Here is a 14,923-nt window from a genome sequence, read left to right as displayed (position 1 = left end):
TGAAGAATAAGAAACTAAGTGGATAGGTGAGAAAGCTAGGGAAATAGAAGATACAGGTTTTAAACTATATTATAGTGACAAGGATAGACATAGCAATGATGTAGGAATAATAGTTGTCACGGGTCTTGTAGAAAATGTAGTTGCGGTCTTTAGGAAAGGTGATATGATTATGTTAGCTAAACTAGTTATTAGAGAGAATATAATGAATGTTATTAGTGCATACGCTTCCCAAGTAGAATTAGATGATCAGATTAAGAGAGATTTTTGGGACCAAATGGATGAGGTATTATAGGAGATGCCCGTAGGAGAGAACTTAGTTATAGGTGGTGATTTTAATGGCCAAGTAGGAATAGATAAACCAAGATATGAGAGGGTGCATGGTGGGTATGGTTTTGGTGATAGAAATGAGGCTGGAGAGGGTATTTTAGATTTTGTGTTGGCTTCTTGCCTGGTGGTGGCTAATACTATGTATAAGAAGAGAGATGAACATTTGATAACTTTTAAGAGTAAGTCAATTAGGAGCCAAATAGATTACTTTCTAGCAAGAAAAGTGGACCGTCTAACATGCAGTGACGGTAATGTGATTCTTGAAGAGAGCCTGACAGCTCAACATTGGATTTTGGTACCAGAGTTATGTCTTAAAGGGCAATATCAAGTTAGGAAGGATAGTGGGCGTCATAGGACGAAATAGTAGGACCTAAAAAGGGATAAGCTAGAAATATTTAAGAATAGAATGGATAAAGAAGGTACTTGGGACTTGGAAGATGATGCTAACACTATGTGAAACTCGATGACCAATTGTATGAGGAGAATCACAAGAGAAGTTCTTGGAGAGTTGAAAGGAAATGGACCCAACTTAAGGGAAACTTGGCAGTGAAGGGAGGAGGTTCAAGCAGTAGTCAAAGAAAGAGTGCTTTTAAAAAATGGTAGAATGATAGAACTGAGGAAAACCTTAAGAGCTACAGATTGGCTAATAAGGAGGTCAAAAAGGTAATGAGATAGACTAAGTTGAAAGCCTATGATGACCTATACACTAGACTAGATAGTAAGGAGGGAGAGAAAATGATATACAAACTTGCTAAGATAAGGGAGAGGAAAACAAGAGACTTTAATCAGGTTAAGTGCATCAAGAGTGAGGACTCTAAGGTGTTGGTGAAGGATGAAGAGATTAAGGAGAGGTGAAAAAAATATTTTGAGAAGTTAAATGAGGAACATGGAGGTAGGTCATAATGGGAGGAAGTAAGTAGTAATAAGAAAAACCAAGACTACAGGTTTTATCGTAGGATTAGGAACTTTGAAGTGGAGATTGCACTTAAGAAGATGAAATCGAATAAGGCTTTAGGACCTGATGATATCCTTATTGAAACTTGAAAATATTTGGGTAAGAAGGTGGTGGCTTGGTTGACTAAGTTATTTAGCAAAATTTCGTTAACTAGGAAAATGCTAGAAGGGTGGAGAAAGAGTATCCTAGTGCTAATCTATAAGAATAAAGGAGATGTTCAAAACTGAAACAACTATAGAGGAATCAATCTAATGTGTCATATAGTGAAAGTGTGGGAGAGAGTTATGGAACGTCAATTGCGAGATATAACAGAGGTGTCAGAGAATCAATTTGGGTTTATGTTTGGTAGGTCAACAATAAAAACGATCGATATTTTGAGGAGAGAAATAGAAAAGTATAGAGAAAAGAAAAGAGACATTCATATGATTTTTATCGATCTTAAGAAAGCATATGATAGAGTGCCTCAAAATATAATATGGTGGGTGTTAGAGAAAAAAGAGTTGGCAAAAAATTACATTGATGTGATTAGCGATATGTATGAAGGTGTGGTGACCAATATTAGATCGCCAGTTGAAGAGACAAGTGAATTTCCAATTACTGTAGGGTTACACTAAGGATTAATCTTAAGTTCTTATATTTTTGCTTTAGTTATGGATAAGTTGATGAGAAATATTCAGGATGATGTGCCATGGTGTATGTTTTTTTTCAGATGATATCATGTTAATGGATGAGACTAGAAAATGAGTTAACACTGAGTTGGAGATTTGGAGAGAAGCACTAGAATCTAAAAGATTTAGGATAAGCAGAACTAAGACAGAGTAAATGGAGTGTAATTTTAGTAACAGTAACAATAGAAGCAGATGAGAAGTGAAGATTGAGGACCAAGCACTACCTAAGAGTGAATCTTTTCATTATTTAGGATCGATTATAACAATGGTTGGGGAGATTGGAGCGGATGTAATCCATAGAATTAAGGCAGGGTGGCTTAAGTGGAGGAGTGTATCTGGGGTATTGTGCGATAAACGAGTACCCACTAAACTAAAAAGGAAGTTCTATAGAACGTTTATTAGACCAACAATGTTATATGTGACAAAATGTTGGGCAACTAAGAAACAATATGTAGATAAGATGAGGGTTGCTAAGATAAAAATGCTTAGGTGGATGTATGGCAAGACTAGAAAAGACAGAGTTAGGAATGAGTATATTCAAGAATGGATAGGAGTAGTACTGATAGAAGATAAGTTGAGGGAGAATAGATTGAGATGGTTTGGTCATACACAACGGAGACCAATAGAGGCAGTAGTGAAGAGATGCGATACAGTGACAGTAGATGAAAGTGTTAGGGGAAGGGGCAGACCTAGATTGACGTGGGCTAGTGTAGTAAATAGAGATATGAATCTCCTTAATTTGATTAACGATATGAGAAGAATGATTCATGTAGCTGATCCCATTTGATAAGATTTAAGGCTTGGTTTGGTTTGGTTTATCACAAAGTAAATAAGAGCAAGAGGGACAATCACAAAACACACTGAAATCAAGATTTATGTGGTTTTGCCTAAGCTATGTTCATGGAAATCTCACAAATGAATTCTACTAAGTCAAAAAGAAGGATGCTCCGAAGAGCTACAACGGTGAGAAAACAAAAACTCACAAATAACAAAAATCACCAAATCCAATTATAAGTTCTCTCAAATTTTCCCCAAGCTCAAGTTGTAATTCACAATACAAAATATGAGAGAAACAAGCAATGTTTATAGTGGAAGAGTCATTTCTAAACAAAGTTTTGGGAAATACGAAATCAAATCTAAGTTGACCAAAATAAGTCCTGCCACAAATCCTCACTCAATAAGAAACATAAAATATTAAAGCTAAATTAATTTGAGAGTGGATATAAGCCAAAAACTAGCAGGATTTTTGGCATAGCAATGATGTTTTTTTCCCATAGTTTGCTTTGTTGTTCTATGTTGTTTTCTGTTTTTGTATAACTTTTCAACTTCATTAACATAATTTTTTCATTGACCTGGAATGATTGTAATGGATATGGAAGCAATGGAGATGGTGGTGGTGGTGGTGGAGGGTTGTGGTAGTGGTGGTGGAGTGGTAGTGGTAGTGGTAGTGGTAGTGGTGGTGGTAGTGGTGGTAGTGGCAGCGGCCACTGTCATGGTGATAGTGAAATGATGGTGCTGTTAATGGAGACAATGGCAATGGTGGTGGAGGTGGTTTTAATGATGATGATGGAAATGGTGGTGGAGGTGGTGGTAGTAGTAGTTTTCCCAATGGGAGTGGTGTTGTAGTAGTGGTGGTGAGGACATAACCTTGCACAGAGATGATTATGCATAAACAATAATAAATTCAATCAACATTAACTGAAGAAATTTTGCTACTTACAATTTTGTAAACTTTTATACATTTTGAGGGTCACTTAAGTGATACAAGTTGTAATTATTAAATGGACTTAATTAATTTACACTTGATACATTCAATTTTAGGGGTAGTTACAGGTTAAGTTCTACTCCAAATGTTCATTCTACACACAAAAATATATCTAAAAAGTCTCAAAATGTTTTCATTATCAAAATGAGAAGTAAATATGTAAAAAAATTCACTCAGGACTTGTGTAAATAAGTTTGATTTATAAGACCTGCTAGTAATTATTCTTAAATTTTTTTAGGTACTGAATTGAGTTATCAAGTCTCATGTATAACATTTTTCATTTGGTCAAGGGAGGTACTATATAGGGGGCATAGGGGGCTGTATGGTTAAAGCTGAACAAAGCTGACACTCCAAATATATGCATCAGTTGCTGTTGGTCATTTTCTATTACATAAATTTGTTACCTCTGCTTATTTCAACTGTTGTGCTAGTTTTTATTTCATTAGAGTAATGTCTACTTCTAAATTTCTAGTTGTTCCAATGATAGTTATCTTAAAATGTTTCCCTTTTGTAAATGTTCTTTGGTTATTTTTTCTTATAACAAAAATGAGGTCAAACAAGTCCCTTAACATAGTTTTTTTTAACAAAAAAGACATCCCTTAAAAGTTTTTAATGTATAAAGTCTTTCGAAATAAACTTTTCATGGATCATGCAAGAATTAAGTTTGATCATGTGACAGTAGCAAGCGATCACTACAATCTTTAAAACTATTTTGAGCATTGGCAATAAGGACATAAATATCATGCAGTTTTATTTTTATAGATGAATTTTTGCTTTTTGTTATAATATTTGATTTTGTTCAAACCGTATGCTCTTTGTAATGGTGTAATTTGGCTATTTTGAGATGCAGGGAAGGGATATGGAGGGATACACAGCCGTAGTGCGTTACCTCTGCGATGTGCAGCACAGGGTTAGGTGTCGATTGGATTTTCGAAGGCTGAAAGTAGAAGAAGAACCACTAAATCTACTTAATTGGAGATTTGGGATTGCAAATTTTGTGATTATGCTATCCAGCATGTGGAGAAAGAGTATGTCAAGACATTAGATTGAAGATATAATGCAACTTTTACTGTGCTTTTTGAGTGATTTACCTTCCCTGCATTTTCAGTCTATTTATAGTCTTTATACTACCTAGCACATGTGTTTCTAGCTAGAAGGATATGATTGTTTTTCTTGTTTTGCTGGTGGTGTGTATGTCTCTCCTATTTTATTCTTGAAAAATAGTTTTCTCAAATTTAATTTTCACAGTAAAATAATTTTCTCAAAAAATTACGTAACATTTATCACAAAATATATAACATTCACCACAAAAATATGTAACAAGATGCATATAGTACAAAATTTCCCTGAAAGAAAAGAAATCCCCAAATTTTCACAAATTGGATTCTTTCTTCCGTATCATTTTCCTTGCCATCCTTCCGTTTCTGCTCACTTTCTCCCAGAACCAAACAGATCCACCGCAAAGATAAGAAATATCTTATTATGACATTGGGTAGAAAATGAGTTGAATCAAACTAAGTAATAAGTTGTTCAAATTTGATTTGATAATTAAATGATTTTAAAATTATATTTAAATTTGACTTGTTTATTTAATGAGCTATTTTAAATCAGTTTTTAACAAGTTGAACACGAGTTGAGTTTGAGTGGTTGATTTGTTTATCTTACTTTTTATACATATTTTTATATTATTTAATATATAACAATATATTTATTTTATTATTTAAATAAATGTTAAATGAACAACTAACTGGCTGAGTTTTAGTATGTTTAGACTTGTTTATTAATATTTTAATGAGTTCGAGCTCTGATGCAATAAAAATTTAACGAACTGAGTTCGAATGAGTCTTTATCGAGCCGAACTTGAGCTTGCTCAAGAACGACTCTATTCATTTGCAACCCTTGTCATAATTAATTATAACCAATACCACAACAAATTATAACAAAGTTATAGTCTACATCATAATATGTCACAATCAAAGATCATAAGAAATAGTAATTGGACATATGTTATGTCATTTTTTTTTTTTGTTGGAAGGGCATAGTATAGAATTTTCCTAAATTTTGAAGGCATGGGGTGTTGCCTTGCTATTATGAAACAGTGGTGATGTGAATATCAAAAAAAAAAAAAAAAAAAAAGAAAAGAAAAGAAAAGAAAATAAGAAAAATATCTAGACAAATGACTTGCGTAGTTTGGTTTAAAGCCTACGTCCATAAACGATGCAGTAAGAATATTTTACCATGGGAAAATAAGTTTATAAGTAGACTCAATTGTCATTCACACCCTCAAATTTAGTACATCTAGAAATATACTCAAGCCCTTGATGCCTAACTCTCTATACAACAAACTCACTATACATTTTTGTATGTACTCACTCTCTATAATTTTCTAAGACTTCTTTCTGTTTCTACATTGTGGTGAATTTGAAATTTCAAATCCTTATTCATAACTGAAGATCCAAACACTTAATTTGTAATTAGAGAGATGGAGGTTATCTTATAAGTACCGGATGGATGACTGACTGGTCAACCGGGTGAATGACCGAATTTGGAAAAATTTACACTAGGCCGGATGACCGCCCAGACATCCTCTCGGTCGTTCTCCCAGTTGACCGGTTATTTGATGAAAATTTAAAATTTAGTATTGGAACGCTTGGTATAAAATGAAACTTTTAATCCAAATCTTTACTCAAATTTGATCAAGGAAAAGAGTAAGAGTTGGTGATGCTCTTACTGACTAAGTTTTGTAATTGTCACTATTAATAAGAAATGTAAAAGTACAATGTACATAGTCTTTATAATATGTTAGCATGATGACAAATATAGTATAATTAGAATATCTTCAATGGTTGTCTAGTTATATAAATAATTATTGCTATATTTGAATGACAACATTACTATTCAAGATTAGAAGTTAGATTTAAATTTATAAACTTAATGATACAACAATCAATTAGAATAACTCTCTTATATCTTCTTTAATTATTAGTCAATCATCACTCTTAAGCATCACTAAATTTTGTAATGATTAGTGTGTTTTTGTTGACATGATGACAAGTATAGTATAATTAGAACATCGTCTAATTATAGCCAAAGCATAGCGACGACGAAGAAGAGCTTTGGCTTGAACCCTAGAGAGAGAGAGAGAGAGAGAGAGAGAGAGAGAGAGAGAAATGGTCTGGGCATATTGAATGGAAGTAGCCACAACGATGGCTTTGATGGCTCAGTATAGAATTGCGTGTGGATGGGGTTATCTATTGTGGAATGAAATTAAGGTTTCAATTCCTTTTTGAAAATTCCAAACCATTTAGATTATAAAAATCCCTACCCACCCAAATCAATCTCTTTACTAGGTTAGAGAGAGAAGCACACAAACACAAAGAGAGTGAGGTAGAGAGAACTAGAACTTGAAGACGCGAACTCGAACTGGCCTTTGTATAAACAATTGGTAGGTCATTTTGTACACCAAAAATAAATCCTTACTACGACCTTAATTCAATAGAATAGTGGTTTCGTTCAGGTATCGATCCACAGTGACTAAAAGGCTAAGTCTACAAATTAAAAAAATCAATTATTAATTAATTCAAATCAGATGAATATTTGATTTTAATCTAAAATTAACTAAATATAATTATTAAACAAAAAGAAAGACTATATAGTGACCCTGGTTTGAATCCAACCCGTTGATGTTTTGGATCCGGGTTTCATTGCTTTTTTTTTTTTTTTATATAGTTGTTCATGTCTTGCTTCTACTCATTGTTTATTGGGTTTGGTTATTGGAGTGTCTTGGTTGCATTGGGAACTAGTTGGTAACTTGTTTCTCAAACTGTTGTTGTCTAGAATTTTGCTTCTGCGCTCGAGCGGTTATTTTGAACTTTCAACACTTTTGTAGGTCTGCAGAGATACTGGGATTTGTCATTCTTTGCTCAAGCGGCCATTATTGCGCTTGAGCGGTACTTCTTGTGCTCAAGTGGTGGTCACTTGTTTGTAAAACTTCTGAGAGTTTATATTTTACACTCAAGTGTCACTTCCTGTGCTCGAGCGGTCACACTTTTTGTGTCTGGATGCTCGAGCGTCACTTCTTGTGCTCGAGCGGTCTGCGCGTCGATATGAAATTGTAGTGCGCTAAAAAAGTCACTTTTTGCTTTTCTCTCTCTTCTCTCTCTCTCCCTTTTTTGCCATTTTAGGGTTATTTGGACCTAAAAGCATGGGTTTCATCTAGTTACACCCATTTTCCACCCCTAGTCTTAAATATCAAAATGTAGAGGCTCGCGAGGGCTTCTTTTTGATCTGAGCGGATTATGTTTTCGTTGCCGGTGGATTTTCGGCTTCTCTCCCCTTCGCTTCTAGAGATAGGGATTCTTGAGCTTCTTTTCAATACCTCACTATAGATTGACTTGTGATAATTTTTATGGCATTTAAAAACATAGTTTATTGTTGGTTTTTGTTAAAAAGCATATGGGTGGATTTGGGTTTAGATTGGTGAGTTCGTGGGTTGTGTGTATAATTGGTTGTGGGTTATAAATCATGTTTAGGATATAAATCGGAAAAGGTTGGTATTTTGTTTATTGATTTGGGATATTAAAGAGAAGTTTAATGTTAAAAAGAAATGGGGTTATGATATGGAATTACCTAAGGGTGTATCTATTATTTCGGATTATGTAATTAGCGGCTCGAGTTTGTCCTTGGCCATCGGTAGAGGATGGTATTGATTGTTGACAGATATATGCCATGTGTACTAGTGTAGGATGGACTGTGTGATATGAGATGATATGTTGTTGGTTGGAAGCGGACATTGTGAATAGACAATTCCATTGTTGAGTTATGAATTATGTTGTTAAAGAGGTGATTGGAATGTTTGTAAGTGTTGTTTCCGTTGAGAGACTATTGTTGAATAGTTATGTTCTTGATGTTTAGTATCACATGATGTGCTTTGAGAATGTTTGAAATAAAGGAAAACCCATGTGGAACGGTGGTTCGCGGAGTATATTTTAAAAGAAATGAGTTAATGAAATTAACTAATTGTGATTGTTATGGTGATGATCGAACTAGGTGTATATATTACATTGTGTATTATTGATGTTGGTTAATGTGATTATGCTTTTATTGTGATGATGTTTGAGGGTACGTTTCTCGCCGTGTTGAGCCGGCAAAGCGTGGCACCTTGATAGAGGTTTCATCGTCCCTTCTGGTTTGTGCCCCGTAAAGTGTGAAAAGGGGGTCCATTTCCCGCCGTATCTTAGCTGGCAAAGCGTAGCGCCTTGTGATTGGTTCTTCATTCCCTTCCGGTTCGTGCCTGATAAAGTATGACCTGAGGAGCACCTCCTTCCGGGTGAGGCCGGTACAGTGTTATGTGGAATTAGAATTGTTGGATCTGCCATCTGTTGGAAATGGTTATAAAATTCTGGATAAAACCAGAATTTTTTCCTAAGTTCGGTCTATTTTTTAGGTGGGCCCCGTGCGTCGATTTTCACGGGTCAAAGTGGTAACGCGGTCTATGCCGCGTTGTGATTCACGTGGTATATTTGCTTGCTCAAAACCATTATCGAGTAAATGGGAAATTGAAGCCAAAGTGTGCTCCATGGAAATGGAGTTTTGGTGGAAATTCCTTAAGGTTGTAAAATGGCTTGTCCCACATTGATTTGGTGGGAGGTTTTGAATGGGTTTATAAGGCTTGGGTTTGGTACTTGGGATGTGCCCCAAGGGGTACCCAAGTGTTTTAGAGGGAGAGGTTATGGGCAAAATGGGCTAGACCCATTGGACCCAAAAATCACCACATACGCGCGCGCGCCGTCGCCAGTCGGGCGGGCCCAACTGGGCCTGGGCGCGGGTGAGTGGTGTGAGGTTGGGCTTGTTTGGCCCAATACTAATCTTTTTGGGCCAAAAACATTTGAATTTAATTTTATTTTTTGGTAAAATAAAATCCATTATTCAAAATTAAACTGGTTTGGTTTTACGGTACATCCAAACAGGGCCCTTCCCGAAATAAACCAGTCTGGTATTATTGCACACCCAAACAGGGCCCTTCCCGTTTTGTTATCTGTTTGAAATATAACCCAACAGATTCAAATCTGTTTGAATTCAAAACCAACAGGTTTCATACCTGTTCAATTCAAAACCAATAGCCACCTTTACATCTATAAATAGACTAGCCTCCCATTTGGATTTTACTCCAATTTTCGTCCTCCATCCTCTGCTATAAATCTATGCATTTTGCTGCATTTATTTTCTGAAAGAAAGAGTGTAAACACTTAGTGTGTTCGTAAGGCAAACAATTTGTAGTGCTGCTATTGTTTGTAGTAGATCATTTCATCCTGGGAGATAGACGTCCAATTTCTGTAAGCACCGTGGAGAGGACGAATCTGTCTTTAAGGACACAGTGTCAAACACTGGACTTGATCAGATTATAATTCGAAGAAATTAAATCAAGTAAGTTATTTAATTTATTTCCAGTCTTTTATTATTTATTTAAATCAGATTTTAATTTTGTTTTTGTAACAAAATAAAATCTGTTTTTATTTATTTATTTTTATTTTTATTTCGAGTTTGATTTTTGTAATCAAACAAATTCTCTAATTTCCTTTGTTTCTTTATATTCTGCTTGTTGCTTAGTACACAACAGAATTTAATTATTTTAAATACAGTGAAGATTGTCGAACACCATCTGTAACGCCCTCAAAATAATAACATTAAACCCATCAATATAAACATACATTTATATACAAAAGATCCACATTTCCTCAATTCATCAGAGTACTTCATTACAAAAGTATTACACGTTAACAACAAAAGTAAATGCCCTACGGGCTTACAGCATTCCAAGTTAACACTTGGTTACAAAAGAGAGTATTGACTCGGTCACACATTAAGCACTTGGCTTGAATTTTACATGTAATACATCAAAAGGAAAATAAGGCAACAAAAGTATGTTTTCCCCTAGCCTCCCAAGCTATGTCCTCAGAGGTGGCATGCTACCTGTACCTGAAAATGATGTTCCCATATAGGGTGAGCCACAGCCCAGCAGAGATATACTAAACCAACTATGAACAATGATTAAAAGATTAGCAACTGATAGATGGTCGATACTTACACTTCCATTTACATCTTATTTCAATTCCATGACAACCAAGCCTATGTTACAATTCACTTTTCATTTCTCATTCAACTTTGAGTTTGAAAACAGGGTTCAGTACTCTGGCCAAAACATTTTGATGAGATTATAGTTCATCACTAGAATATTTTCAAAATTCACGGTGGATACACATTTTGGTGTTGTATTAATAACACATAAACTACTTCCATACTTCACAAACGATGGTGATATACATTTTAGAGCTATATCAAATCAAACAAACTTTTCAATCGATAAGCATATGAGCTATATCACTACTACGACAGATAAGCATATAAGCTACATCAATACTACAACAGATAAGCACATGAGCTATATCAACATTCCAATAGATAAGCATATGAGCTATATCAACACCACAACAGATAAGCATATTACACATCAACAGATAAGCATATTAGCTGTATCCACACTTCACTAGACAAGCATATGAGCTGTATCTACACTTCACAAAGATAAGCATATGAGCTGTATCTTCACTTCTCTAGATAAGCATATGAGCTGTATCTACGGAGTTCATCCCCCATCTCCTCCCAATCCTATCCGGTTTAGAGGTACATCCCCTATCTTCCCCTAAACCGTGGAGTACATCCCCCATCTCCTCCTCTACACAAGCAATGCATATAAACACAGAATCATATACACATCGATCAATACATAAAGTTAATGTATTCTATCAACCGTCTACACATAATGCATATAAACACATTGGTCATATACACAATCACTCAATACATAAAGTTAATGTATTCTATCAACCGTCATACTCTATGACACAACCAATTGATTAGTTTTAGTTTGCCTAATCAACATGCATTGTCTACAACAATCAACACTACCCTCCACCGGTAGCCCAAAGCAATTATTTCTAAGCAGGAAATAAATGCACAAATGGATAATATATCAACATTACAACTAGATGAGCAATAAAAGATTCGTCTACACTCTTTAATCCCATACATTCCCAATTTCAACATTCTCAATTCAATTCCTCGCTTTCTTCAATTAATTATATGCATTAATTAATTAAACCAATTAGGGAAAATTACCATAATTCACAAAACAACCCTAAGGTTCCATTTCCATCAATGTCCCAACATTAATCTCATTTCTCTATGCCTAACATGCATATAGGTTTATATATTTAAAACCCCAACTCTTGTAAAATTACACAAAGGTCCAAACTTTTTCAAAATTTCCCAACAACCCCCAACATATCAAAATGCTAAAATTTAAAGACAAAGTTCATAAGATGGAGTAGGTTATCCCTACCTCGAATGATGGGACGCAACGAAGAAGATGAAGAAACAGAAATGCTCCAAATCCCGAAATTTTCAGATTAAAAGATAGCCCTCGACGATCAACACAACATTTGTAAAGACCCAAGGTGAGAAAACAACTCCTACTAGATCAATCCTAAGAGAGAAGTTAGGGTTTTAGTGAGAGGAACTCTCAAAATACCTTTTTGGAAAAGTAAGAGAGAGAAAAGATGTTGAAAAGTGAACAAAAAGGTCGGATCTCGGCTTTATATAAAAGTCGCCCCGCTCGAGCGGCAAAATCCCCGCTCAAGTGTCACTCACAGATCCCCGCTCGAGCGTCCAATACCCCGCTCGAGCGGCGGATGCACGCTCCCAGAACTTTTACGGACATGATGCCCGCTCGAGCGTCAAACTCCCCGCTCGAGCGTCAGACACATACTCCCGCTCGAGCGGCCAATCCCCCACTCGAGCTTATACCACTACAGACGAAATACTGGATGGATGATTTCCCCGCTCGAGCTCCAAAACCCCGCTCGAGCGGACAAGCAACAACAGAGTCTCGCTCGAGCGTCAAAAGCGCTGCTCGAGCGGAGGGACCAAAAACTGGGCAAAGATTTTACGTTTTAAAACACAACCAACTTATTCCCAACTTGCCCAACACAACCCAAAGCTCGAACACAAAGAGAAAGGAATAGAAAGAGGATAAGACATCAACACTCTTACGAAACCGAATCCGGATTATAGTTAAGCACGAAAGGGAAAACCGGGATCGCTATACCATCCGTGCTATAGGCCGATGGATATGAGATTGGTAGTATGTATTACTTCAGTTATCTCATCTTGGATATATACGTGTTGTCGGTTTACATATTGTGGATATGAGATTGGTAGTATGTATTACTTCGGTTATCTTGTTTGAATGTATATATGTGTTAACAGTTTCATACCGGTCACCTTTTTAAATCCTTGGGCCTATGGTCAGGGAAGGTTGTAGATATATATATTGGGATGTAAGTGCTTATGGTGTATTGAGAGATATGATGGAGATTATGATTTGCATGTGAGGTTATATTTTTAGAACGGTCATTTAAGTGAGATTTTTTTGTTAACGTGGAAAGTTGTATCAAAGAAAGAATGAGGTTGGAAAACATTTTCTTTTGGAAGTAATGATGGGAATGTGAAAGAGAAGAAATGATTTTTATACCGAATTGTGTCAAGAGAAACTTTTTGAGAAAAACACAATTATAGGAGTATATTTTGGATATTAAATGTCACACTACTTATGTGGTATGTCATGATGTATTCATGATCATTTTTGTCTATGTGTTGTGATTGGTTAGGATCTTTGGGATCTTTACTGGGCTTAGTGATCATCCCACGTGTTGATAAACTTTTTCGGGTACAAGGCTGGAGGAATCGTGCATGACTTGAAATCTTTTAATTGTTGGCCACGGGGGGCCCTTTACTTATTAGCCGTGTGCCACGTATTGTATAAGGGTAAATCCCTTTTTGTTGTATTTATTGTTATTCAATGTAAGTCTAAGAACATTGTACCATGTTTTATTTATATCATCATTGTTGCCGTGAGAGAATGTTATTATTTATTCTTGTTCATGTTCTCAACTAAATGGAATTATTATAATGGATTTGGTAATGGATTCGAATAATAAAAGTCGAAGCGTGATAGACTAAGGTGGAATTTAAGTAGAAAATAGTTTGGAGTTTCAAATCCACCTCTACTCTCATAAGAAGTCATTAATATATTGAATTCCAATAAATCAATAATTCGAATAATAGTGATGTATTATGGCTGCAAGTCTTGATATCATGTCAAGAGAATGTGTATAATCAAATCATAACCACGAATCACCTTTGGTTGGTACGAATTGTGTACACTAAATTAGGGTTGTAGCACGGCTTGTCTTCATGAGATATGATTTGTCTCACGGTTTGTATATACAAACAAATAGAACAATTGCATAATAAATTATACTCAATCACAAAAATCGAATACATTTATTAGATGAAAACTTTACTTGAACAAATAATCTTGGGTGAATTATACTAACGGTCCCTATAGTTTGGGGCTTATGTCATTTTGGTCTTTAACTTTTCAATTGTGACACATTTGACCTTGAATTTTAAATCTTGTTCCAAATAAGAACAATTGAAGATCCTATTGGACTTTTCAAGGGTAAAATCGTCAATTTGATAAAATATAAATTAATTTGACAAAAATAAATGTGAAAAAATTATTTTTGAATTTAAAAAAAATATTTCTACCTACTAAAGATAAAATTATATAAAATTGATAAATCTTTCAGACATTTTTTTTAACCAAATTAATATTTATTATGTATTTGGATGATGATCATGTAAAATTAATTTTTAAAAATTAATCATGTAATTTTTATTAATTTTTATCAATTTTACATAATTTTATTTTTTGTGGGTAGAAATAATTTTTAAAAATGTTAAAATATTTTTTTGACATTTGTTTTTGTCAAATTAGTTTATATTTTATCTAATTGACAATTTTGCCCTTAAAATTAAGCAATGGTATGTTCAATTGTCCTTATTTGGAACAAGATTCAAAATTTATGATCAAATGTGTCACAATTGAAAAGTCAGTGACTAAAGTGACACAAGCCCCAGACTATAAAGACTGTTAGTGTAATTTGCCCAATAATCTTTGAAAGCTATCCAAACCAAATCAAAACTAAAATCACAATACATTAATACAAGTTACTTGATTAGGGTTTCATCTCAATTCCGAAGACGAAGATTCGCCGTTTATGGTTGAAGCGAAAAACCTTTTCT

The sequence above is a fragment of the Camellia sinensis genome, chromosome 11 (genome assembly GCF_055761805.1).
Source record: "Camellia sinensis isolate YWXY chromosome 11, ASM5576180v1, whole genome shotgun sequence".
In the NCBI taxonomy this organism is placed as follows: Eukaryota; Viridiplantae; Streptophyta; class Magnoliopsida; order Ericales; family Theaceae; genus Camellia; species Camellia sinensis.
This window is presented reverse-complemented; position numbering follows the sequence as displayed.